The sequence below is a fragment of the Sylvia atricapilla genome, chromosome Z (assembly GCF_009819655.1).
Source record: "Sylvia atricapilla isolate bSylAtr1 chromosome Z, bSylAtr1.pri, whole genome shotgun sequence".
Taxonomy (NCBI): Eukaryota; Metazoa; Chordata; class Aves; order Passeriformes; family Sylviidae; genus Sylvia; species Sylvia atricapilla.
This window is the reverse complement of record NC_089174.1, coordinates 16,290,854-16,317,442: the sequence shown is the minus strand read 5'-3', so window position 1 is coordinate 16,317,442 and position 26,589 is coordinate 16,290,854.

Below are 26,589 nucleotides of genomic sequence, written 5' to 3'. Positions count from 1 at the left end.
GCCTGCGTCTTAAGCTCTGGGTAGCATTACTGAAGGGTGCAGCTTCGCAGTCTCTCACAGGGGCCTACATCCTGTTCTAGAAGTGTTTCCCATGATAGCTGCTCTTATGCAAATTCTTTAATTGGTGCAGATTAATATATTCTCAAAGCAGTCTTTGCAAAGGAAAGCATGGACAAGAATTTGAAGGACCTCAAAACAGTCTTTAGCATGTGAATGTTCCCTGAATTAGACGGTTTTATTTTATGACAACGCTAGGGACCTACAATTCAGTCCTTTTTCTAAGTGTGGAACACCTGGCTTACAGGTATTAATAAAAGAAATCAAGGTATTAATAAAAGAAATGAAAGTATCTGGGAAAGGAAAAAAAAAAGAAGAGAAAAGCATGAAAAAGATATCAACTCTGTGAAAGGGAACTGGGAAAGAGACTGACCTTGGGGCCTACTAAGAGGGTAGGCTTTAAAGTTTTCTTTCTAAATTTTAAAAGTTTTTTCTTCAAAATTAGAGAAGATTAATTAAAATCTCAGCTTTTTATGACTATGTTTGTACCAAAGTCATTAATTTGAGTAGAACCTGTCAAATCTACTAGTTTTCTTTGTGGTTAATGTAAGGCAGTCTACCTTAGACTTCATGTTTAATGACTCTGTATATCATTCTACTGCATTTTCCTCAATTTGCTCATACTGCTTTCATTATTTCAAGTGCTGTTTTCATATTGCTTCACAAAGGCAATAAAAATTAATACAATGAAATGTGATGTTTAATTTTTGTCTCCTTCTGAAATCTGAGACTTGGCTTACAATGTCCTGTTCATTGAATTTGAAAATTTTTAACGTAGAAAAACAAAATAACTTTTAAACTTTATTCTGTTACTTATGTCGTTGCCTCCTAGTATAATGTATTGAAAAATAAACGAGGCAAACCTCAGATCCTGTAAAGTACCAGACTTCCTGTGAGATTGACTACACTGAGTTGAAAAATTATCTCTCACCTTGCATGACTGGATATCTACTTCTATGATAGCTTTTCATGGGAAATAAAACTGTGGGGTTTTCTTTAGCTTGCCAGTCTTTCCATCTGCATTAGGTCCAAATTCAGCAAGGACTTGAATTTTGATATTAGGTACATGCTAAAGCAATTAATTCTAGACCTTTGACATGAAAGTTATGCAAAAAGATACATTTGGTCTGTGGTTGTAATCTCATGAAAAAGTACTTGGGCTTCCTTGTATAAAGGAATAAACTTAAATTAAATTAATGTCCTAAGCTTTTGCATTGTGGCAGACTTATCTTGAAATTTTTCTGTATCCATGCTTGAATCATGCTAGACCATCACTACCTGCCATTTATAGATCTGTGAGAAAATATTGTTTCAATTTGTGCAAAACCCTTTTGAGTCATACAGTTTTCTTGCTTATACTTCCATAACAGAATAATATTGTTACTGGCAAGCAACAATAGGAAATATTAAAGCATAAAGGTCAGTATCATATATCTTGATGAAGTACTTTAGATAGGTAAATTGATTCCAAGCTCTGAGCTCTTTGCTTTGAGCACAGTTTGCTCTAATTTTGTCACAGATACTTAATTTCCTTTTGCCTTGGTTGTTGTTTTTGGTTTTTTGGTTTTGTTTTTGTTTTTGTTTTTAATCTTTTTGTGTGTGTTCGGGGGTTTTTGGAGGGCAGGGATTGAGGGTTTTTTTTCGGGGGAGGTGGTTTGGTGGGCTTGTCTCTTTTTTTTAGGAAAAACAAGATACAAACTTTCTCTTTATTCTCTTGCATATCTGGAAGTACAGACTGCATCATACACTAGAGAGCTGCATGGAGATTTTACTTTGAAAATGGAACAGCATCCTGGCAGCAAAAAGGATGAAAGCCTTTGAAGAGCTCTTTTGAGGATAGAAATTAGCCCATGATCTCCTTTGGGCTGCAATTTTATTCATCACTATTTCCCAGATTTTTTTCTAGCACTCACCAAGATAATTTTAAGTTTAAAAAAATAGTCCCAGTGAAGGACATATATATTATAAAGATATGTAACACAGCCATTGTTAAAGTACTTTGTGTACCTTGGTATGAAGCAAAAATATACAAAACAAATACCTTTATATTGGAGGCTTAATTTTTTCCAGGTGAATGGAAATATGCAACAAATCCAGTTACACAAGCTAGCATCCTCAGCACAACTTCAACTCTCGTGCAGTTAAAGGTCTCTGCAGACTGCAGATGAGATAAGCTTTTGGGCCACTGCTCTTTATATAATGCCTTCATGTGTGAAGGATGTTCATCTCTACCTCTGGTAGGAGAGCACTTAATAAATAAAACAATAATTCATGTCAATGTTTTGAAGCCAAATTATTCATAACAACATATTACCTAGAGTGATGCCGTATTTTGCATGCCACTGAAAATTGTTTCTAATTGTTTCAGAATAGAAAATGTTTATTATTTTATATCTCTCATCTATTTGTGTGCTGCTATCCTACATATACACTATCCTTTGAATCTTCAAACATGGTGTGGCTGAACATATATATGAGTGATCACTGGTGCCTCAATGCAGGTAATCCAGTTGTCAATGATTTGAATGTGACAACTCAAATAAGTGTCCTTGTGAAATTGTGTACATTTCTCCTATACCTTTTTGCGTGTCTAAATAATCTTACTCTTGTCCTTTTGCCTCTGGGGTATCTGCATAGGTGTCTCTAAAGGGTTAGTTTATTCCTGTCCTTACCTTTTATTTGTTTGCCTGTTTGTTCTGAGAAAAAAAAAAAAAAGTCAGATGTCTGTGATAATAATGAAAGATTTGCAAAATAAGTCGAGTTGAATTAGAATTTAGATTCCATACTTAGATTGTCTCCTAAGAATTTGGTGTAGGAAAACACTGGATTTGCATGCATTGTTTGCACTTAATTGTATTAAGCAGCGACTGAGAGTAGATCCCTACTAAATTAGGGATTTAGTAGCTCACTACTAAATTCTGACATGTTGTGCTGAAAGACCTGATGACTAACTTGCAGATATGGTCTCTAGCGAGATACATCATTCCAAAAGTTAATCTCTCTTAGTGCAAAAATACTTTTTTTACAGAAACAGAGGTACCAGTAAATGAAAAAGTCTTATCAGTAGTCCTTTTTGCTCTGGAGGCTTGTGCTGATGTTATATTACATGCATTTAAGATGTACTTCCACTACCCTTTCAAGATTAAATTACAAAATATTCATAGATTTTGGAAAACAAACACAGGCACTCTGAAAATAAGGGAAATCAGGTCTTTCTTTGTTCGAAAATCTTGAAAGAAAAATAGCCATAATAGGAGATGCAAGAAGATAAAGACAGAAGAGTAGTGATGTCAAATTGTCCTTTGCATATATGTTCCTATCTGACTATACATACAACTGATTGTTTGCCTAGAACAAGTCAAAATCTGCTAACAAAGTCTACTGAACAAACAACAGTTGTTTAACTTTTATAATTCACTTTTTCTATGCTAACATTAGTTTTTAAAGGTAACTGCATTCAGAATCACATGAACAGAAGTAATTCTTCAATCCAGAGGAAATCATGCTGTGACAGCTGTATATAAATAAGCAGATTTTATTTTAAAGTGTGGAAAAATAAGCCCTTGAAAAACTGTCAACATTTAGCTGTGGTTTATCTAGGGTAATTTGCCAGTGTTGTGCCAGAATTAAAGCACTTTTTTTATGGGTTGAGTCATGCATCTACACCTTTTGAAAATCCAGGTAGCTCAATTTGTCATGGGAAAACTCATAGTGGGTACCTTACAACTTCATTATTAGACACACTCAGTACAAAATATTACAAAATTTAATATTCTGGACAAGGGTGTAGCCTCAGATGAACATTGAGGGAGATCATTCAGGCATTAATATACAACATGGCCCAGACTGTGCCACATCAAGCAGTGGTGGGATGTGGGATGGAAGCCAGCTCTCACATTGCTTCAGTCAGTAAAATAATCACCCATTCAAAATTAATCAAAAAGTATGAAATTATGACACTGGTAAGAGAGGCAGTGAAAGAAATTAAATGGATCTATTTAATATTTACTTAATACATTAGGTGTATTATTAAGCATATTTAAATACTATCTAAGCTTTGCAAAAGCAGTGTAAAGAAGATAAAACAAATTTTTGCCCGCATTTTCTACCATGTCCCACAGAACCTGTAAAGTTTTCATTTCTCTAAGACTAAAAATAAACATACCCAGCTGTGGATATAGAAAGAATTTAACAATCTGCCAAACTCACCATACCATTGCACTTTTATTGAACTATCAATCAAGAAGACTCTGAATTTTAGGAGTAAAAGGCTTCAGCTGTTCATGGAATTAGTGGAAGAGATCCCCTGCAAAAATGCAGGGGCAGAACAGAAATGGCAACTAAAATTTTAGTTTTCTTGAAACTAAAGATTTCTTGAAACTTGATAGAAGTTTCAAGATAGAAGCACAGATGAGTGAGTAAGAAGGAAATGCACAGGCAGTGGGTGCAGGTACGTGTACCCTGAAAAGAGAAGGCTGATGTACTGTTTTTCCTTACTTTTCACTGTCATGGCAGAGAGGTGAAGGATGCAGTGACAGAAGGAAAGGGCATAATACTGCCATTTCTAAAAAGGGTAAAAAGTAGGAGCACTGGGGAATGCTGACCAGTCTTCATCACTTTATTAACCAGTAAGGTAAAGAATAGATACTCCTTCAAATGATGATGAAGTGAATGGAATACAGAAAGGTGATTAGAGACAGTCATCATGGCTTCACCATGAGAAAAATGTGCTAGACTACTCCAGTGGCCTTTAATGATGGACATAAGGAGACGAGAAGAGATACTGATGTGTCTGTCTGAGTTACCCTAAGTCTTTTGATAGGACTTTTCACAATATTGTCTAAATCAGAAAGACAAAAAAGGCCTTTTAATGAAGGCCTATTGTGGCAGGACAAGGGACAATTGTTTTAAACTCTAAAAACATAGATATAGATTGGGCATTGTCATCGTTTGACACTGGCCCAACACGAGGCACGCATGAGAGTTGCTCACGCACCCTTCCCTGCCACAGCTGGGCAGAGGAGGGAAAAGGAAATAAAATAACAAACGCTTCATGAATAAGGAACAGAGAAAACACTTCAAGGGCGAAACAGGCTCAACTTTAGTTGAAAAGTGAATTTATTATTACAGGATCAGAAGAGGATAATGAGAAGTAAAATAAGCCCTTAAAACACCTTTTTCTTCCCCCCGCCCTCCGTCCTTCCCACCGACAGCGCAGGGAGACAGGGCTCGGGGGTTTGGTCAGTTCATCCCCGAGATTTTCTTCCGCTGCTCCAGGAGAGGAGCCCTTCCCCGGTGAGGCCGTGGGGTCCCTCCCACGGGAGACAGCTCTCCGTGACCTTCCCTGGCGTGGCTCCGTCTCCCGAGCAGCACCAACCCGGCCCTGCTGCAGCGTGAGCCGCGCCCAGGGGCAGACAGTGCTCCCAGCCTCAGCCCCTGGGCCTCTCTTTCCACGGGGACACTCCTCCAAGGACACGCTGCTCCAGCCTGGAGCCGCGGCCCCTCTCTCCTCCGGGTCTGCCCTGGATCACAGCCTCCTCCGGGATCCACCTGCTCCAGTGTGAGTGCCTCCGCCGCGGCCCTGGGTGGATCTCTGCATTCCCCTGGATCCCCACGGGCCCTGGGTGGATCTCTGCATTCCCTGTGGATCCCCACGGGCCGTGGGTGGATCTCTGCATTCCCCTGGATCCCCCCGGGCCGTGGGTGGATCACTGCATTCCCTGTGGATCCCCACGGGCCCTGGGTGGATCTCTGCATTCCCTGTGGATCCCCACGGGCCCTGGGTGGATCTCTGCATTCCCCTGGATCCCCCCAGGCTGTGGGTGGATCTCTGCATTCCCTGTGGATCCCCACGGGCCGTGGGTGGATCTCTGCATTCCCCTGGATCCCCACGGGCCCTGGGTGGATCTCTGCATTCCCCTGGATCCCCCCGGGCCGTGGGTGGATCTCGGCATTCCCTGTGGATCCCCACGGGCTGCAGGGGCACAGCTGCTTCACCGTGGTCTCACCATGGGCTGCAGAGGAGCCTCAGCTCTGGTGCCTGGAGCACCTCCTGCCCTCCTCCTCCACTGGCCTTGGTGTCTCCATGTTGTTTCTCTCACATGTTCTCACCTCCTCCTCTTCTCTGACTAGAAACCAAAACTCTGTGACTTTATGTTTTCTTTTAAGTATGTCATCACAGAGGCGTTATCAACCTCTCACTGGCCCAATTTGCTGGCCCACTGGCCAGCAGCATGTCCATCTTTAGAGCCATCAGGGCTCTGCTGGACATGGGGGAAGCTTCCATAAACTTCCCACAGGAGCTATCTTTGTGGTCCCCCTGCTACCACAAACCAGGGCATGCTGAACCAATACAGGCATAGGGAAGAACTTTACTGTAAATGTGATGAGGCACTGGAAGTTGTTGCCCAGATCAGCTGTTGATGCCTCATCCATGAAAGTGTTCAAGGCCAGGCTGGATGCAGCTCTGAGCGACCTGGTGTAGTGGAAGATGTCTCAGCCCATGGTGAAAGAATTGGAACTAGGTGGTGTTTAAATGTCCTTTACAACACAAACCACTCTGAGATTCTATGGTGTCATTATTTTATTATTTGATTGTTTTAACACTTTGTTAACATATTTTCATTATTCCTCATAAACGCAGGATTTACTTGTCCTTTAAAGAGCAAAAGAGACACTAGGAAATATGCATGAAAGTAGAGATCACAAACTGCCCCTCTTCTGGAATGAAGGAGGCAGAATTCCAACAACATGAAATGTTTGAAGATGATATGCAAATTGCTCTTATTTGAAAATAGAGCAACCAGTTCAGACATCCTCTTCCACTCTGACATCTAAAAGAGGAGTCTAGGCACTGCTTGTGGTCTCTGAAGAAAGAAAGACCATTTTTTTCAGACAGATTTAATTCAGCTTCTCTGTGCAAAGCCTTAGAAATGCATTTAGATCTTAAAAATGCAGAACATCTTTGTCTTCCTTGTCATGTATTTACTCTTTTTCCAGTTTACTTCCTTTATATCTTACCTTAAGTGAACAATGATCACCAATGGAGAAGGACAGCAAGCCTGAGTGAATTTGGAGTATGTCAGGGGGTATGAAGTCCAACAGCATGCCACCAAAATGAAATTTCTCCTGGCTTACATGAAGAAAACATGAAGAACAAAATACATGAGCCTATGTGAAATTCCCTCATGCATGATATGCTTATTTGTCTTTTCAGTGGACTCAGGTTTCCAGAAATGAGATCCTTACTTTTGATCCCACAGCAGAGCAGTTACACGACTTTTTTTTTTTTTTCCTTGGTTGATTATTCATCTGAAATAATTGAACACTGGATTGCTGGAGCCAACTAAGTTATTTTTTATCGGATTCCTAACATTGTGGCAGATGTAGTCATTCATACTATGTATCTGGATTTCTCTTATATGTAAAAAAAGAGGTTTAACACCATCTTGCAACCCTTTTTTATCTCTAATGTAAACTTAAACCTGATTATAAGCTGCCTCTTTTCATGTGGGTAAACACTGGACTAAATGCAGTTAGTTCTTTTGATGCCTGTCAAGGTCAAAGGTGCAGGATAGTTTTTCAAAAATTCAGGGTTTGTGTTTTTCTTGTTAGTTGTGTTTGTTTCATTTTAATGAATCAAATCAAGATATCTGTCCCTTGTGAGATACCTGTCCTTGTCTTGTAGATTTCAATATTTGCCCCCTTGTTTTTTTTCTAGTCCTCCTGAAAATATCAGGATTTCTTTTTTTGTAAAATTTTCTACCAGCCTACCTTCTGATAGTTTATAAATCAAAAATGATATGCAATTCATTCATTGGCTGGTAAAAGATCTGCTGTATTGTAAGAGAATAATCACATGGCAATGAAGACTTGGAACATCTTTCCAAATGTAATTAACATTTGAAGTACCACATTATTGCAATTCTTGAATTACCTTTGGCATATGTTGCAAATTCCTGAAAGTGAATGAATGACGGAAATGTTAGGATGTTTCAGCAATGATTTTATATGAAAATATTCTATGCACTGATAGCAAGTGTTATTAGAAATTCATGGTACTAAATTCCTCAGTCTGTGTCAGAATGGTATTTTCTTTCATTCAGATAAAAACACATCTCCAGTCAATCTCATTCAGTAGAGTTTTAAAAAATTCTGTCATTGCAGCTGGTTATTATGGACATAAAGTTCAATCAGGAATCTCAATTGGGCAAATACAGATAGACTGCTGATGACAGGCTATAATTGCCTGAGCCATCAATACAGCTAACAGCAGTTCTTATAACTGTCTTTTTTCCAAAAGTTGGTGAGTAATATGTGATATAGTCTTATTCAATAATTTCCATTTAATAATTTCCATTTATGGACTGTTTTAGAAGAAACCTAGATGCAGCCAAGTCAATCCTTTTGCAGATTGTATAGTGTTTCTACTGGTGGATTGAAAAATTTGGTGAGGGATGGGTCTGAGATGGTTCTGGACTGTTCTGGATGTAACAGGTACAGTGATACTTGTTCAGATGCCCCACAGAAAACAGTAGAGGAGACAGAGCAAAGACAATAGCCTTGAATGCAAAGTTGAGAGAATCATGCAAGTTGATCACTAGAAGAAATATTTGTGCTTAGGCAGGTCTTTTGGATCTTACAGAAGCAAGCAACGGGGAGAAAAAAATGCATGTGAATGAGTACTGCTACAATGCAATTTTTTTTGCATTCAGGAGCTGATAGTAAAGTAGTGGTTCAGTAAAACACTTAGGTAGTGTCTGTCTTCTGATCCAAGTATGGCATGTCTGAAGCTTCTGTCTGCTCAAATGGTGCTATAGTGATTATATCCAGGCAGGTCACTTGGAAAGTGATTTTACAGTGAAAATGGCAACCTATAGCATGTGTTTTGATACAGACACTTTTGTCATGATCCCTTAATTAAAGAAAAGAAAGAAAGGAAAAGGGAAGGGGAAAGGGAAGGGGAAGGGGGAAGGGGAAGGGGAGGGGAAGGGGAAGGGAAGGCCAACCCTTTGAGAAGATATCACCAGTCGCTTTATCTTTAAGTGTATATATGGGTCTTTCACCTTTATTCTAGCACATCGCCGTTGGAAAAGTTTAAGACGCCTGTCTCCCTTCCCTCTTTTCCTTGAGCTCTAGTGTTTCCTATAGCTCTGACTCCTGTGAGTATCCACAAGGTTTACTACACTCAGCTGAAATAATCTGCCCTGAAAGCACATGTTTCTGAGGCAAGAGGACTCAGTATTATGGGCCTTGGATCCAATTTGTAAAATTAGCAACATACCTAAAATACATGTGTCCAACCTCACTGAGATTTTGCTATGTCTCCATAAATATAACCCACAGAGGAGAATTTAATTCCAGATCCTATTAAAAAATTCTGTGTGAATCTCTATGATTATATTGCTGTTACATTGAATTTAAATTATAATTTTTAATTTCTCTGGAAATCAGGTGGACAGATTTCTTCAAGCATACATGTGATATCAGGGGATAATCACAGTTAACAGAAAAAAATCCATTAGGTTCCAAGTATCTTTTAAAAGTGTTCTTTTCATACTTTTTCCTTTTTAACTGACATATTGAACAGATAATCCTGATGTTATACATACCATACAGACACAATTATTCAGTCCACACAGCTGTCAGTACAGCCCAAAATCACTAACAGGAAGAGTAATTTCTCAGTAAAATCTTGATGTCTTGGTTATGAAACCTTTAGTCATGTAGATTCATGAAGTGAAACAGAACCCAGAAAGTCACCTGTTCCATTGCACTGCCCTTCTGTTACACTGCCACAGAGTGGGGGTCATGATGTTTAAAATGAATGCGGTTTCATTTAAGTACTTCTGAAGATTATAAACAATACAGTTTCATAAGTAAATAATGTTCAAATACTTTTCTTTAATGCTCTGAAGTTCACAAGCCCCTAAAACCAATTAAGAAAACTGGAATGATATAGGATAATCCTCACTAGATAAAAGCTGGCATTAAGTCCACTGATCTTAACAGATATACATCACAATCTATCAGAGGATTCTTTGATCAGCCATAGACAAAGAAACAGAACTAGACAAAGAAACTAATATGAAATCTGAATGCTTGCAAGCAGCAGCTAGAAGAGGCCCAGACAAATGAAAATATAACTTTCTTTTTATTATACTGGATTCTTTTCACTGAAGGGGAAACAAAGAAATACCAAGCTATTCTTTGAATTAATATTCATATCTAGAATTGTGCAGACCAGCAGTGTCCAAATGACCTGCTGGGAAGCCTTGTGATACATCCCAAGACTCCCCTCTGGTCATCTAGCCTGGAGACCTGTCTGCAGTGCCACAGTTCCCAGTGGTGGATAGTCTTAAATCTAAATAAGGATAATATATGGAAAGTTGTGCACACAGCTAAGTTCCTAGATCAAGAATCAGAGAGCAATTTCAGACTGTTTACTGTGGCTTGTTGAAGGAACATACAGCTAAGAAAAGTTAGGATTAGAGAAAATTTAATTATGTGAAGTCCCTAGAGAAATGTCATAAAAGGTGTTAAATCTCAAAATCATGTGACTTTTCAAGACAAAAATGAGGGTTCTTCCAGTGTAGGAATTCAGAACCTTGACAACCTGAACAGAGGAAAAACTGAAATAATTTTTTGGTTGCAAGTGACAAGAATAGAAATGAACAGCAGCTTTTCTTAGGGGAAAGAAATCAGCTACAGCAGATCTGCATCTCGCTTCTATCTTAGCCAGAGCTTGTTCTCAAGGCTCTGAAGTTTGTCCTATTAGCTAAAGTATGAAAGCAACATTAATGATAAATACCACTGCACAAAGAAAGACCTCAATTTCCAATTTAGTTTGAATGGCTAGAAAATTTTAATTTTTTATGTAATTGTTACGTTTTTCGGGGGCCAGAGGGGGAAGGAAGGGAGAGGAGGGCAAGCTTGCTAGCAAAGAGGAGTTCAAAAGAAGACCAAATCATTGAAATGAACATGGTCAAAAGTTTCTTTGACTGATTAGATTCACTGAACATGTAAATAAAAGACTCTGCCTTGATTAAAGCAACATATTCAACATACAAGACTAGAATTCAAACTAGTTAGGAATATGAACTCTATGACTTGAGAACTATGATCATTTCTACATTTGGGGCTCTGCCAGTTTCAGAGAAATAAACAGCTCTGTTAGCCAAGAAGTAACTCCTCCTCTGCAGGGTTTATTGGATGAATAACTGTACAAAAGCTTTTGTAGTTTTGTAGTGATTTTCATTTCACAGCGCTTGTGCTGGAGTGTGTATATCTATTAGGAACCTTGGTCATTTGTTTTTGAAATGAATATATTTATTTTCTGTTACCTACATCTAGCAATGATCAGAATATCAGAATATCATCTTCCTTCAAAGTAACTGAATTTTTGGTAAATTACGTGGCTGTAATACAAATTAACTCATTATAAATTAGGTTTTTTTTAATTGAGAGTATACCAACACACAATATTATAATATGTTCCATTTATTTCAATTTTATTTTTTTAAACATCTCAGAGGGTAGAGGAATACTGCCCTATTGTATATTGGGGTAGAACTGCAGCATGGGAGCCCAACGTTAAATATACTAATAGATATATGCTTTCCTCTTTTTTCCAGTCGTATGAGAAAGCAAATGAGGCACTTTAGACAGCCTTTTCACACATTTTTAACCTCATCTAGGACACAGTGAAAATCACTTTCCATGTTTCTAAAAGCAAGCTCTCTGAATTTATTTAATAATTATGCAGGAAACAGAGTTCCTGTGTTTACCTCTGATGCTTGATAGGGTGGGTTCCTGCTCCAGGTGGGAGAATTACTGTTACATTTGGCCTCTACTTCAGCAAAGGGAGTTTAGCTGAAATGAGTGCATGCTCTACTACTACTACTACTGCAATCAGCAGTAGTGATTTTCCCTAAATGAAAAATCTTTGTTGGAAAAACAGTTTTACTGGAAATACAGTACTCTGTCATACTCACAAACATGGAATGATGTTCTTCTTTCATAGATTGATGCAGAACAGCAAGACATGTTTGGAGCTGTATACAACAACTTAATGGAAAGTACGGTCTGTCCACTGAACTTGAAATACATCACCTCTCTGTGAACTTCATAAACTGAATCATGTGCACTCTCTTGAAGGGGCCTTATTTGTGTCTACAGTCTAAGTAAACAAAAATACAACCTAAGAAAATGCTTTCTTCATAATTGACTTTTCATCACATTTCATGCTAAAATACCCCACAAATTTTTGAAAAATATTTAGACATATCTAGAAAATTCAGAGATTTTAGTATTTCCAAAGAAACCCTATGCTGATAATGGTACACCACTATAGTGCTTTTACAAATCTTGTTTTTCCTTTCTCAGTTAAAACTGAGAGAAGAGGGTTACCCGATTTGCAGTGTGCCAAGTTTTCCAGTGAAAGCTGATAACACTATATTCTGTTTCTACCTCTGTGAGTGCTCAGAGGTTTTTTCAAGATATGGTTAGGCAGGCTGCCTCAAATCAAAAGATTTTTTCCCATAGTTACTTATACCAGTCATGGCTTTTATTTGCTAGATATTATAATAGCTAGCTCAGGAGACTTTCGCAGTTCAGGAGCAACAGTGATGTCACCGGGCTCTGTTGTTGATGCGTGTTCCATAGGCTTCCTGTTGATGCAAGGCAAAAGAGAACATGAGGATGAGATTGACACTGGCATAATAATGTGATTATTGATGCTTTGGAAATTTATAGTGCAACTTAACAAAAATCTGTTCACAGCAATTTAAAGGGCAATGTATTCTCAAATTTAACGATACAATCAAAAAGTTATTTGCCTTGGAGTATATAAATACCTAGTAGTCTTCTCATGTAGGATTTTGGTTCATTTAACAGATTAGGCAACAGTTTAGTTATTAGATTACATAGTTTACTACATGGGACTTCCAGTTATGTAAAAATCTATTTCAGTTTTATTTCCTGCTGGTCTAAGAGGCTTTTTTAGTGGGAACATGACTTTAATAATCTAGAGATGTTGCAAACATTTCTTAGGTAATTATGTTTCTGTTACATTGATGGCACACTTCAGAAAACCAAATGCACATCAGACCCTCTTTATCTCTGTGATTGTGAGCTAAATTCAACCTTGTCATTGAAACTACCCAGTGAAGGTTGATACTGAAGGGCAAATTAATTGTTCAAATAGACTTTCTCTTAGAGAAGGACAGGCCATGATGGCAACCAAGCCAGAGCTTGTGGCCAAAATGAGAAAGCTTGCCCTCAAGAGTATTGCAAATATCTCCCCACTGAGTAATGAGGCATCTTTCTTCCTTTTTGGAAACTGTCAGAGAGACTCATACTGGTACTTTGCTTCCAGGCATCAGGCTTAACCACATGCTGTTAGGAACAAAGCACAGATTGCTCAAAAGGGAAGAAAAGAGGGGCAGTAAAGGACATGAAACACAGAAAAAATGGAAGTGAAGTTTTGATAAAAGGAATGGGAAATATTTGGACACAAACCACGAAAGACAAGTGAAGTTTTGATAAAAGGAATGAGAAATAGGTAGGAGTGCTAACAGGACAGAGATGAAATGTAGAATTCATTGTCAGCTGGTAGGCATGTCATCAGTTTATTCTCAAGGTTGTGAAGTTGGTGTTGTTTTGTTTTTCTCCACTCCATGCACATAAATATGTAGTGTGATGTCTCTGATGTGGCTGATGCTGCAATGCAGAGCAGTGTGTCACCCCAGGGGGAAGTTGAGGAAAAGGTGTCACTGGGAGATGTGGCCAGGGTGGTGAGTATGCCTAGTCATGGGGGACAGGTGAAAAGCAAGGCATTGCAAGCCTGGATTGTACCCTGGGGGTTTGGGCTTGCAGCACTGCTTCCAGAAGAGGAGGAAAATATTCTAGGTCACACATATTATCTCTTTCTTTCCTTCTTCACTTAATTTCAACCTATTACAAATTACCTAAAATAAGAATGCATCCTAAATCACATTTTTTTAAAGTATCTGAAAGCTAGGTTTTACATGGTTTAGATGATGGATGGGAGGATGCTGGCACATTGAGGATCTTCCAGAAAAATTGTCATTTCTTCTGTTGGACATAGAAAATCAGGTGGAAAAGATTTTCCATGGAGAAGTTTCCAGTGCTCCGTGCATCTCAATGTGTATCTCTCTGTGCGTATGGTGTGTGTGAATAAAATGTATCTAAATAAAAACTAAAAACTGAAAAAAGTGCTATATGGTTGTTTCAGTCATGCCAGGGTTGAAGGCTTTTTTTAACAACCTGCAATTGCAAATGCAGACAGGTGTAGCAAGCAAAACATACATTCAGATAACAAATTGTGTTCTTTTGTGAAGATAGAGCATAAATTCTAAAACTAGCCAGGAGGCCAGCAAAATATGGCAATAGTAGATTTCATTGTCTCAAAAAAGAAATATTTTGTTATAACACTTCATAAATATCTATCTGCAGACTTCATAAGTTGGCATCAAAACACTTCCTTTTTGGTGAAAACATGTATGTAACTGTTGTCCTTAATAATGCCCATTGCCTAGCCAAAAGTGCAATCGTTTATTGCTGAGGTTTTTTGCTTAACATTACCCGTCCAAGCTGTTTGGGGCAGAGGAACTTTTTGCCCTTACAGTAGAGAAAAGGAAGAGGATGTTCTTTGAATATAGGCAGAGCCATAGTAAAAACATTATTTGACATCTTTACTCTTCTGAAGTCCATGGAATCATCTTTAAGTTTTTCTTCTTTTAGTTGCAGTTCATAATATGTTAGCTATCTAGCTGCTTAATACCCATAGAGTATCAGAAATCTATTACTTTAGACAGAAGAGGAGGAACAAAATCTCGTGCAGAAAGAGACAAAAAACTATGGAAATAAGAGGTCAAATGGCATTCAAAAGGTAATGCAGCTTCTAATACTACTGGTAGCATCCATATTTCTTGAATCTTTTAAATCTCACAATAGTATCTTCGTCCCAGGGCATCTTACTTGATGTTTTGTTATTCTTTGGAGATTAGTTATTTGCCTATTAAATTCCATGTCAGGCAAATCTAGCATCTTCATTTTCTAGCCTTGTATTCCATACTGTCCTCTCCAAACTGATTCAGCCATCCCTTGAAATCACAGGTGTAGATGAAAGTGCTAAATTAACCTTATGGTTACCCCCTTATTTTAATAGTAGTAGTAGTAGTAGTAATAGCAATAGTAATAGTAACAAAATAACAATAATAGGAAAACATTGCTTTCTTTGAAAAATTGAAGTAAATTAAACTATCCACAGCTAGGAATAAGTTTCATCATCAACTACTACTTATGAAAAAGATTTAAGGAGAATACAGTTGGATATTATGCTGGTTATAGATACCATGTATTTTCATTAAAAATAAAGTACTGTAATATCAGAAATAAGACTGGTATTTCCTTTTTATGACCTAGATTATTTCTAATTGTCCACTTATGGGACAATATTTGGCTCAGGCTCACCTATTTTCTCTTTCCCTGAGATGATGTAAGTACCATATCTATCTCTATATGTATATTTAAAATCAATCATTTTCTGAGGGAGTAAGATGAACTATTACAGAGGAAGCAGAAAGCCCATGCCATCACAGCTGAATAAAAATATTTTAGCAGGAGGCCAGCACTACAAAAGAAAAGTCTCTCCAGAGGTTCTTGCTTTATTCACAGCTAGACTGACCTAAAAATAACATATTGCTGCATAGAATCACAGCTATATTATTCCCCTTGTCGTGTTACCAACACTTCAAACTAAATTCTAAAGCCATTCTAAATTTAATATTCTGAAGCTCATCTTTCCTCTTCTCTGACTTCTGCTTTATAAACTACTCTCTTTTTTTCCTATTTAATTAAAGAAATAGTACTTTATTCTGCACAAGTCTATCTTGATAAGGACACATACTTGAAAAGGCACTTTTTGATCCACACTGTCTCCTGTAGTTCTATTTATAAAGAAATTCACAAGGTTTTTCTAGGATTCAGAGTAGTTTCCTAATTTCTGCAGTAGCTGAAGAGAGTACCTGGGGTTAATTATAGATAAACTAGGATTTTATTACTGGATAGATTTTCTCCTATTTTGCTTCATAGGATTCACTCACTTAAAAGAACACAGCATAGTATAACCTATTTGTTAAAGGTCAAAATTATTTTATAGTAAAGTAATGTCACATAGATTTTTGTGCTAGGCAATTATTTTTATCGCCTTATTTATTGCAACAATGCTAATGGTAGCTAAAAAGAAGAATGTGTAGGTTAATGTTCACTGGATTTTTTTTTCTTTTTTTTTTTTTCTTTTTTCCACAATGTAGCCTCTTGCTTCTGATTTACATTGTATGATGCTCATCAGTCACTGCCAAGAACCTTATGTGTATTAGTAGCATCTTCTGGAACATCACTGGCCATATTCAGTTGCTGTACAGTGTATGTGGAATAGTCATCCTCTGCTAGGAAACAATAAAACCGTGTCATTTGACTGCAATTTCATCCTCACTCATGCTAAGGTCTTGCCATTAAAGGGTTCTTATCAACACAGATAGTTAATAATTTTTGTGGGGATTTTTTTCAGGAGACAAGAGTTGAGAGGCAGTGAGTAAGAGCTCAAGTCTCTGCAGGACACACAGGATGGTCTTTGTGCATGTGCATTTATTTCCTTTATAAAAGCTTTTTAAGAGATTAGACAAGACCCTGAAGAGAAAGAGTATAAACTTTTCCTCAAGACAGCAAAAAACCCCTCATCAGTTTCTGTCAAAATGCAAACCATGCTTCCACAGAAGAAACAAGCAAGACTTAGACTTTTGGGCAAGACTGGTGGTGAAAGCGTAGAACTTTCTCAGTTTCTGTCAGATATCTCTGAACAAGTTGCCAAAAATAAGAAAATGTTTGAATTTGGAGGATATGGTGCAGCTATGGCTGTTTGGGTACTATCGACTTCATCAAAGTACTACAGCCTAAATCAATGCAGTATTCCTTCAAATTTCTTCATTCTTATTTCCAGTATTCCAAAGTGCCTCTGTTAGGCTAGGGGGAGGAAATATTACAGCTCTGCTTCTTGCATCAAAGTGAAGCATCTATTGGCAGAAGAAAACCCCTACACTGCAATAACTAATAATATCAACATTTAAATAATCATCTCTATGCCTGTACATTAATTCCTCATGGACATAAATGAAGTACATAACCGTATTTCCTGCTAGTGCTTCACATTTGTTCTTTATTTGGTCTTATTTCCAATCTAGACTGCTGCAATTTGGGGGGGAAGAGGCGGAGGAGAGGATGAAGATGGAAATGGAACACTAATTTCCTGTAAAAAGTATGTCTAGCATGTATTAACTATGTCAAAACTCAAGCTATTACAAGGCTGAAACATGAGCTGAGCCTCATGAGTTGAGCCCCCCTGTATGGCTGAGATGTCATTAAGCTTGACATTTCTAGGACTGCCTGGAGTTTGGATTAATCTCTGACTTGACACTCCTGTAGGTTAAAGGAGAGGAAGAGCAGGTAAAAAAAAAAAAAAAAAACATAGGTGCTTTTTACTCAGTTACAGCAAATCAAACTGATCAGATTTTTCTTCAAGAGCTAAATTTGCAGAAATTCCCCAGAACCAGCTCATTGCATTGGTGTATGTGGAAATGAGAGCAGTATTGAATGGGTTTTCAGTCTTGAAGTGTTGTGAGATTGTTTTTAAGAACTCCACTCTAGTTTAAATTAATCTCTTACTCTGTGTAAAAAACACAGAGCTGTAGTTTTTCTTTGCTGAAATGAGAATCCACTATCACCTTCATCATACCCCTGCTATTTATTTAACTTACTGCACTTCAAGTCTTTCCATCGCTTTTTGGGCAATGAAAAGGGATTTTAGGGCCTTGGGGTGATTGGCTGGATGAACAGGGTCACAGGTAGTGTTTTCTTCATACCTTTCAATAGCAGCAAAGAATATTGAAAGGAATGGACAGACTCAATAGATTAACGTGCTACTCCAAGTCTGGTGTCATTGGCAGAATTTGAAGTTTTTTTGATCATAGGATTATCTATCCATGCCAGGCTGGCTGACACCTGATGGGATGCATCACACAAGGGGAAAAAAGGGTTTTCCACAGGAGTTGGAAGGGCTTGTCAACAGAACTTTAATCTAGACTAGAACAGGGAAAGAAAATGGATCAGACTTGCCACTAATAAGTAATGAGGAGGGACACAAAAGTTTGAACGTGTAAGTGAGATCCTTCAGTCTTGTCCATGGGGTGTTGGCTACAATGAGATGTACTTGAAATGTTTCTACACCAACAGGTGCAGAATGAGTCCCTGAGATGCTTCAGTGTCATCCCTGGTGGAATGAGTCCTCTGATAGAAGTGCCTTGTTGGAAGCTTATAGGGTGTTCAGGAGGGTAGACTGGGCAGAAGTGGCAGAGGAGGTCATAGCAGTAGGGTGGCATTGTGTATAATGCAGGACCAGAGCTCACAATTAGCAATGGCCCAGTTGAGAGCCTCTGGGTAAGTATTAAGGGTCAAGCAAATAGTGCAGATTTCCTCGTGAGAGTCTGCTATGGAGCACTGAGATAGGATGACAGCACTGATGAATTATTTTTTTAGGAACTAAGAGACACCCGATTCAGCCACACTTGCCCTTATGGGACAATCCATGTTGCCAGATATTGGCTGGGAATAACACACAGGTGGTACAAACAGGTCCAAAATACCCCTAAAATACTTGCATTTTAACTTAACTGGAAGAACATATGCCTCTTAGAATGAGTCCAGAGGAGGGTCATGAAGATGATTACAGGAATAGAACACCTTTCCTATGAGAAAATGCTTAGAGAATTGGTGTTGTTAAGCCTGGAGAAGAGAGGACTCCAGGGAGTCCTTATAGCAGCCTTCTAGTACCTAATGGGGGCCTACAAAAAAGCAGGTAGAGGGACTTCTTGCAGGGATGGATTAAAACTGAAATATAATTGGTTTCAATTAGAAATCAGGAAAAAAGTCTTTACTTTGAGGGTGCTGAGGCACTGCCACACGTTGGACAAAGAACCTGTGGATGTTTCATCCATAGAAGAGTTCAGGGCAAGGCTGGATGGGTCTTTGAGACATACCTGGTGAAGGGGAAGGTATCCCTGCCCATGGCAGGGTTTTGGAATCACATGATCTTTAAGGTCTCTTTCAATCCTAAGCATTGTATGATTCTATGATTCATGGTACAGGTACTAAAGGAGGCAACTATGAAAGGTGCCCTTCTTGGTTTGTTGCTTTTTAACAGAGAGATTCTAATGAGCGAAGTAGTGACTGGTGGCTGTCTTAGCCTCAGTAACCATGAAGGAATCAAGTTTAAAATCTCCGATGACAGGAGGAAAAGTGCCAGCAAAATGTCTGTTCTCACTCCAACCCAACATGAAAAGCAGGCAAACAAGCAGATGCATGTAAAATGTCAGCCCTGGACAGAGGAAGAATTGATTGCGCTTCTCCTGTACATTGATTTTACTGCTGTACAAGTCTCAGGCATGCATTTTGGAATATTCTGAGAAAATCTGAGAGCTACAACAAGCAACAGCCCTTTCTAAAACTTTTGCTTACTAAAAACTATTTCTTTCGTTGTATGTATGAATCAAGGAAATTTTTAAGAAAGAAATATCAGATTCAAAGTTAAAATTTAAATTGTTTCAAAGTTAAAATTTAAACAAGCTATGGCAACACATTTTTTACTTGTCATAGAGAATTGTCTTACACAAATGGCAGAAGCTGCACAGCTACTCTGCCAACACATAATCAGGTATGTATATTGCATGAGGAAGCAGGGCAGAAGAAAGCAAACCCTAGTACCTTGGGAAAATATATTCCTCCTTGTTCTTAAATCCCTCTTGATTATAAACACAACAGGGAGAAGAGATTCAGACTGATGCCTGTGTTTTTCATAGGATTTTGTGTTACTGTTTTTGACTTGCAGGTGTCTTGGTTGTCCTGCAAAGAAATTCACAGTGATTGTAGACAGAGCTTTGAGAGAAAAAGCAAGGATCTACCAGAGCTAATAATTCTAGATAAGAATTGATGCATCCTAGGAGATAATAAAAAAATTATGGAGTATCTCACTTTTTAATGGTTTTTATTAGGAAAATAACATTATTTTTCTCTGAGTTTAAATGCCAAACCAAACACCAAGATATGAAAAAGTTAACATATAATGAACAGGAGAAAACATCCTAAGTAAACAAGAGAAAAAAGTTGCTTTAGACACTGCATTTTCACTGATTTACAAGCTTGTGATTAGGCTTATTTTCTTCACTAGAAATACATTTTCTTTTCCTTTGCGAATGACTAATTTAATGTGTAAGTTCTATATTTCTGCTCTGCTTTCTGGGTTTTTTTATATGATTTCTAGGATATGCCAGATTTGCTTTTCACACATTGTAAAGCTGAGTTCTATATTTTGTTTCTGTGTCATATAGCATGTTCCTCTATAAATCATGTGTCAAAATACAGGGAATATTTAACTGTATTACAGTTTAGCAGAGTGGGCAGTATTTGATACAGCCTTACAACCCTCTGTAACTTTACTGAAACAATTTTACTAGTATCTACAATAAGATTCCTATGATTCACAGCTTGCATCATATTTCTGCAATGTCCTCCAGATTCTGTGCATGTTTATTACATACTAAAATACAGCAACAGTGAGTGCAGTGTAAGAAAATCAGCTTTTAAGAATTCAGATTCTCATTTTAGTAATCAAGTAATCATTTTCCTTTCAAAGAAAATGTCTATCCTAGTAAAGCAGTCAAAAAATCACATGTTTAGGATGGATGTTTGAATATTTGAGCGTAGGAGAAGACAAAAATTCTTTATATCTGCCCATACTCTACATAACACTCAGTTTGAGAGAATTCTGAACCTGTGTGCAAGATCCTGAAAGTGAATTGTAAATCATAGAATGATCTGACCTGGAATTTGGAAATTTGCCAGTTTCCACTTGACCAGGACATTTCCAGATGCCCAAGATCATCCAAAAACTAGTAGGAAAGGCCTCACAATGACATCAGCCAGGTCTTTGTTTTTTCTGCCTATTGCTATTTCTCTATTATCACATTTTAAAAGCGTGCTTTCCTGTCCTGCATAGTCCTTCAGCTCCAACAGAGGTTCAGACACACAAATTTTCTACGTAAAGTGGCGACTGACCATGATCTTTCCTCCATTGGACATACAATTTCTTGTTTTCACCTTAGCTCCACAAGAAGGTGCCTGCTAGCCAAGCTGGCCTTTTGCCTCACCTACTTTACTTCTAACATTTTGGAATTTCCAAATTCAGTTCTGTGCTGTTGGGGACTGGTGCTTAAATAGTGACCAGCACTGATGTACCCCAGCACCTTCTAAAGCATTTTCTCAGAGACCTCACTAGTTAGTTCCCTGAGCAGACCAGTCTCCTCTGTCCAGGGCTGACATTTTGCATGCACCTGCTTGTTCATGAGGGTGCCCTGCTTTTCATGTCGGGTTGGAGTGAGAACAGTGAGTGCCCAGCCCATGTTCCTGTATATTAATGATGGGACATTTGCTACCTTTTGAAATGTTATCCTGGAAGCACTTAATCAAAGGATTAATCAAACTACTGGGCCACTTCAAATGGATACCAGACAGTTTATAGGGAGGAGATGCTCTAACACCGGCAGCATTGTTAAATACTTACTCTGCATCTCCCCTGACAGAGAAACACATAGAAAATCAGTTCAAGCCTGAGATCAGTTTACAAGTAATGACAGAGAGTGAAATAGATATGTACAGATTACAGAATTGCTTCCTAAGAGCTTAAATCCACTTAATTCAGGCAAGCAATATTGCCTTGATAAAATGAATCTCTTAGTCTTAGAGGTTGCAAGTGAGGAAATAAGCAAAGGGGTAGTTTGAGGAGTAGTTTGTTTCTCCTGCTTTGGGATTTGGTTCAGGGAATTTGAAACTAGAGAATCAAATATCACTATTTTAATTGTTTGAAATAGAAGTAAAACAAAAAGTAAAAATAAAAACCCACTATGATTTAACTTAAGAGTGATTTATTTTATTTGGGGGGAGTTCAGGGTACCTTAAGAAAATCAAGAGATAAGAAGGGGAGAAAAATATCAAAAAATAATGGAGAAAAATGTAACTTCAAAACCTTCTACACTACTTTGAATGCAATAAAATACTGGTCAAGTATCTGAACGTCCATGAGTATGATTATGAGCAGATCAAAAAAAGCAAATTTGAATTTTCAGAGTTCCTAGTTTCTCTGTGTAAGTAGTTGTCCACCATCTGTACAGCATCAGCATGGGCCCATTAGTTGAGATGCCCGCCCCTGGCCCTTTTATGAGTGGTCCTGGAATTTATCATATAAGATCAAGTGTTTATAACGTTAGGCTGGTAGTAGTGGAGAAGTTTTGGGGGGCAGGATGAAAAATGAAAAATTAAGAATCCAAACAGATGCTGTTAAGATGTTTGTATCAGAAATGAGCAGATGTTTGGATTCATGAGTGAAGAGGTCTGCTGCAGTCATAGGCCCCATGTCTCTGCAATCACAATCGATTTACAGCTGGTCTGACAGTCCTCCTGGAGGCATGGTACAGAGCAGAGAGCTAACCAGCCCGTCCATTTTAAAGGCATTTGGAGGCATAGGTGAATGAGTCATGAAGGAAAGCACATTTCCCACTAAATGGCCAGATTTTGCATGGGTGCATTCATTCTTGCTGTTATTATGTTCTCATTTTAATGTTACTGTCACAATTGCATTATCAGTGTTTTGTTGTGATGCCTTGATGCTCTACAGAAATGGAAGGTGAAATGTCTGTTTCTACCCAGAACTTGATTCACTTACAGGTTGTTCTGTTCATATTCAGAACTGCAGGAGGAAAAGCAATGCTGCAATTATTAATTTTTCAAGACCTGCAACTTACACAACATAGATAGTTTTCTCCTGAAGCTGTAACATTACCAGGAGAAATTATAAGAGAGACAGTAAACTCTTCTGTATATACAAAAAGCAAAGAGATTTAAAAGCTCGTAGATTTCATTGATGTGATAAAAGTCTGCAAGAATATGAAGAATTCAGCAGTGGTCTTCAGCACACTCTAGTAAATGTGAGTTTCACTCACCTCCAGAACGTCTTTGGTTTAGACTGTCCAGGTATCAAAGGCTGTATCTTTGGGTTAACATATGATGACATATTTGACTGGATCTTTTAGTCATCCCTTTACCCCAGTCACAAAGACCAACACCAAAAATCACTCGAGGTGGATGCTGAAGGAGAAATGTATTTTATACTTCTATCACAGTCCTAGATTGGTTCTGTGTGGAGGCATCTCACATAGACACATATGGATAAACCAACATTCTGGGCCAAAACTAGCAAGACTATTTTTTGTGTTAGTTTTCAGCCTTGCTCGCTTCCCACCTACCCTTTCTCTCTCCTCATCTTTCCACAGTCACATCTGCTCCGTTTTCTCTGTGCTGTGCCAGTCATGAGCAGAATGAGTTCACACTGTTAGCATGGCTCTTTCTTGTGTGTGCCTGTGTGGCTGTCTGGAATGGTATTAACTGGTAGTCCATGAGAGAAAAGCTGGAGGTCTCTGCTAGACATCCAATTCTGTCCTACCACCTTGATTTTAGCAGCAGAACAGTCAGGTTACTGAAACTGTTATAAAATTGTGTATTAATGACATAATTCAGGATGCTGAGTAAGCCTCCCAAGATGACAGTGCAGTAATTTATCAATATAGTCTACTTGTTTCTGTATGACCTGTTTCTTTTGTTTATTTCCTTTCCTTGCATTTCTCTGCCACTTCTTCCTTCTGCAGTCTCATCACAGAGACCTAATTGCAGTAGGATGAATTGAAATAGGCATGTATATGCTCACAGCCCTTTAAGCTTCTATCTCCAACTGCAGTTCTTCAGATGTCATGTAAATGCAAAGAATTAACTCCTGTTGAACCAGTTTCCATCATCAGGTAATGCTCATTAAATACAGGAAAATTACTTGGATAATATTCTGATATCGAATCCAGTATCTTATTTCCTGACCTTTCAAAAAATGCTGTCTCAGAGCCACATCTTATTAAAGACAAGTTATGCCCCAGTAAAAAGGATAAACCTCTCTATTTGGGACTGTTTGTTTTGCACTTATGATATTATTACTAATATGGGAAGCATTCTCTTCCACTGGTTTTTCATTTTTGTAAGTCCTTATCAAATATATAGGTGTTTGTTGTACATCATAGGAGGCAGGTTTATTTTTCCCCTTTTCTTTAAGAGCAGGAGCCTGGCAGCTGACTGGTCATATTAAAGCAAACTTTAGCTTTGGACACTAACTGAGTATCACCAGGTCTTACAAACTAGAGATTAATAAAAATTCTGTTGGTAACCTTTTTACAACGTATGAATTTTAAATATGAAAACTAGCTCTTATGGCACAGGTAGAAAATACTGAAGTATAGTAGAAAACACTAAAGAAAATGCATGGAAATATATTTTCTAGTACACTGGAAAAACTTAGAAAATGTTATGTTCATACTTACAGTCCATTACATAGTAATAATAAAACAAACAAACCTTTATACAATAATCAGAAAAATAAAAAAAAGTCAGATGTACTGTTACACAATTCACTCAGCTGCACTTTTCATCTGAGCAAGTAATACGACAGCTGGCTAGAGCAGTTTGTGCCTCGGTAGAACAAATGGAAGACTGACATTGCATTCACAGGGGAAAAGGCACAGGGGCAGGCACACGTGTGTATGTGCGCATGGACAGATATGCACACACTTGTACTATCAGATGTGTTACATAATCATCTGAGGCAATGAGACAAAATTGAAGAGCAGCATCTAACTGGGTTATTTGATCTGGCTTTTCTGTCTTTATCATCAGGTAACATGGAAAAAGACCTGTTAAGCCACTGACTCCTGGCTTAATGAGATCTATGCTCTGGGAGAAAGCCCAAAACACCATCTGGCTAGCTCTTAGCAGTATAGAAAAGTCAACCACTCTACTAGGGGAAACAGAGGATTGAATTTAAAGAGCTGAGGCAGAGGAAAAAGGACGAAGAAACAATAAGCATTGCAAATAAAATTACTGTCAGTGTTCTGCTGATATATTAAAGTATTCTATCAAGGGCTTTCAAAGAAATAATGAAATATTAAAAATAGTACTGCATCAGACTGACACCATAATCAAATTTCTATTAGAATGAAATGAATATTTTAAAAGAAATCATTGAAAACAACCCTCAGAAGCTCAGCTAGTCTGAAATCAATTGGGTTTTTTTCCTGTTTCTGGCAGCTTTAGATCAGTGCAGACAATGCTGAGTTCTGGCTGCCCTCCACAGAACCTTGTTTTCCAGTGCACATTCCACTGATAAATGCTTCCATGATGAAATGAAAGCCATTTACATAGAAGTTAAGACCTCACTGGTGGCTTTTCTTCTTCCTAGGAAAAGTGATTATGGACTGTCAATATTCATGTAATAAAAATCAGAACTTCTGTTAGTAAAACCTGATAAAGTAGAATAAAAAAATATTGCTATAGACTGAGGTGGAGATAAGGGGAAAAAAGTAGGGCTCTGTAGAACAACTACACGGGGTTTTGGTTTTGTGGAATTTGGAACAAATGCTGCTGCAAGGCTGTGCTAGTGGTCCCCAAATCAGCCACAGCAGCCCAGATCTCCCAAGAGAGGGGAGAGCCCCAGGCTCATAGGGAGTCTCATCCCTACACCAGAATGCCCTAACAAAAAAACAGCCCACGATTGCTCAGACAATGGTATGAGTGGATTTGTGTCTTTTTAGGCAAGAAGCTATAAGATTTAGCCACCCTGGAAAGGAGAATTAATGAAAGTGTGGGGAATCAGATGATGATTTCACTTCTGTAGAAATTAAACTCCCACAATCCCTTAAATGCTTTTCTTCTTGGTGACCAGTGAAGCAATTTTTAATGTGGTGCACTTAACCAATATTTTTAAGGAAGGAAATGTGTTGCGGTAGAGACACTCCACTAAGTTTCGATTTCTAGCTCTATTAAAAAATGTCTGTGTGACCTTAAGAAAGAATTTTGCTCCTCCAGCAAGACTTGTCCTGTATCTTCCAGACATATAAGCAATTTGGAATAACAGAAGCAGAGCTCTGTGAATGATACTGTCAATACACAGGTCAGCATATTTATTCAGAATATTAGGTGGATGATTTTACAAAAAAATCCCAAACCCCCTGCGTAGCCAAACAAACCTACCACACAAAAAAGAATAACAATCAAAGAAAAACAAACAACTCCCCTCTCCCACCAAACCGCCCAAAATAACATCCCAAAACCAAACCAACCAACCAAAAAAACCCATAAAACAAAATGGGCATGAAGGAGGAAAAAAAAAAACCCCAACTATTTTTCTTGTTTGAAATTAGGAAACTTTTGAAAATATCTTCTTTCTAAAGTCACATAATTGTTCCTTTGTCTTCCATTTGCTTTTTTTTTTTTTTTTTTTTTTTTTTTTTTTTTTTTTTTTTTTTTTCC